We start from the raw sequence: 2,500 nt of genomic DNA, 5'->3' as shown, positions 1-2,500 counted from the left end.
GCCTGCCGCCTCCGTCGGCCGGCGCGCCTGCCACTGGCCGCCCCCACCAGCCGGCTGTAGCGCGTGCGCCCACGCACCGCGCGGCCAGCACGCCGGGAGGCCCCCCCTCACCGGCCGGGGACGGTCCCACCCAGCCACCGCCGCGTTTCGCTTCACACCCACATGCCATTCACGTTCGTGGGCATGGTGGGTATCGCTGAAACAACCGGTTGGTAGCTCAACCGATCGTCGCCATCACTGATTCACCTCTAGCGAGAACAACCGCACCACAACGGTTTACCAGTTCTTCATTTGCGTAACGTCACCAGCAAACGTAGACGTCCATCGCCATTTGCAAATTCAACGATTGTTGCATGCCTGTGTCAGGTGTCACGACACACTATGTCTGCCCACATACACGCAACAACATGTGCACGCTTCGCGAACACGTGGAAGGTGGCCCCCGTACGTATGCGATGTCCATTGCGCGAACGACTGTCAACCGGCCTCTGTCGCATGTCGCAGATGTGGAACGCAGTGCACCATGCTATCACGGTGTGTGAGAAGAGACGACTACGTCTGACAACACGCGCCACTACATCAACAGACGGCTCATGCCGATCGCCATCCACGGCATACCATACTGCAATCCAGCTCTTATAGGGAGACGACATGTAGCTGAGTGCACAATATTTGGACCGTATGGTTCGCCGTTGTTGGCGCAGTCGTGGTACGGTCACACATGTACCACGATGTATCATTCAGTACATGAGGACCAATGTGCAGTACAGTGTGTGATTTGGACGTACAACATCAGCGGACAGTTGACACAAGCCGTACCACAACGTAGGCTGTGCTTCGCCATGCGAATGCCAATGAACAACTGCGAAGGGCATTGAGCATGTACGTCCTGCTGCCATCCGCATTACAGTGTATAGCTGCAAGGTGTTTAACATGAAGCGATACTCTGGGGACCGGGCAGTGCGAGTAGCAAACTATATTGCGGGGGTTGCAGTTAGGCAACACTACACTAATTTAACGCGTCGTATGACAATTACAGAGCAGGTTAAGGCCCAACGTGTGTTGGGTTAAGGCCCAACGTGTGTTGGGTTAAGGCCCAACGTGTGTTGGGTTAAGGCCCAACGTGTGTTGGGTTAAGGCCCAACGTGTGTTGGGTTAAGGCCCAACGTGTGTTGGGTTAAGGCCCAACGTGTGTTGGGTTAAGGCCCAACGTGTGTTGGGTTAAGGCCCAACGTGTGTTGGGTTAAGGCCCAACGTGTGTTGGGTTAAGGCCCAACGTGTGTTGGGTTAAGGCCCAACGTGTGTTGGGTTAAGGCCCAACGTGTGTTGGGTTAAGGCCCAACGTGTGTTGGGTTAAGGCGCAACGTGTGTTGGGTTAAGGCGCAACGTGTGTTGGGTTAAGGCGCAACGTGTGTTGGGTTAAGGCGCAACGTGTGTTGGGTTAAGGCGCAACGTGTGTTGGGTTAAGGCGCAACGTGTGTTGGGTTAAGGCGCAACGTGTGTTGGGTTAAGGCGCAACGTGTGTTGGGTTAAGGCGTAACGTGTGTTGGGTTAAGGCGCAACGTGTGTTGGGTTAAGGCGCAACATAGGTTAGGTTAAGGCGCAACATAGGTTAGGTTAAGGCGCAACATAGGTTAGGTTAAGGCGCAACATAGGTTAGGTTAAGGCGCAACATAGGTTAGGTTAAGGCGCAACATAGGTTAGGTTAAGGCGCAACATAGGTTAGGTTAAGGCGCAACATAGGTTAGGTTAAGGCGCAACATAGGTTAGGTTAAGGCGCAACATAGGTTAGGTTAAGGCGCAACATAGGTTAGGTTAAGGTACAATATAGGTTAGGTTAAGGTACAATATAGGGTAGGTTAAGGCGCAACATAGGTTAGGTTAAGGCACAACACGGGTTAGGTTAAGGCACAACACGGGTTAGGTTAAGGCACAACACAGGTTAGGTTAAGGCACAACACGGGTTAGGTTAAGGCACAACACGGGTTAGGTTAAGGCAGAATACGGGTTAGGTTAAGGCACAATACGGGTTAGGTTAAGGCACAATACGGGTTAGGTTAAGGCACAATACGGGTTAGGTTAAGGCACAATACGGGTTAGGTTAAGGCACAATACGGGTTAGGTTAAGGCACAATACGGGTTAGGTTAAGGCACAATACGGGTTAGGTTAAGGCACAATACGGGTTAGGTTAAGGCACAATACGGGTTAGGTTAAGGCACAATACGGGTTAGGTTAAGGCACAATACGGGTTAGGTTAAGGCACAATACGGGTTAGGTTAAGGCACAATACGGGTTAGGTTAAGGCACAATACGGGTTAGGTTAAGGCACAATACGGGTTAGGTTAAGGCACAATATGGGTTAGGTTAAGGCACAATATGGGTTAGGTTAAGGCACAATATGGGTTAGGTTAAGGCACAATATGGGTTAGGTTAAGGCACAATATGGGTTAGGTTAAGGTACACATTGTTGTAAGGAAAGGTGTTTTGGGGGGGGGGGGG

The sequence above is a fragment of the Schistocerca serialis genome, unplaced genomic scaffold (assembly GCF_023864345.2).
Source record: "Schistocerca serialis cubense isolate TAMUIC-IGC-003099 unplaced genomic scaffold, iqSchSeri2.2 HiC_scaffold_1189, whole genome shotgun sequence".
Taxonomy (NCBI): domain Eukaryota; kingdom Metazoa; phylum Arthropoda; class Insecta; order Orthoptera; family Acrididae; genus Schistocerca; species Schistocerca serialis.
Note: the sequence above shows the minus strand (reverse complement) of the source record.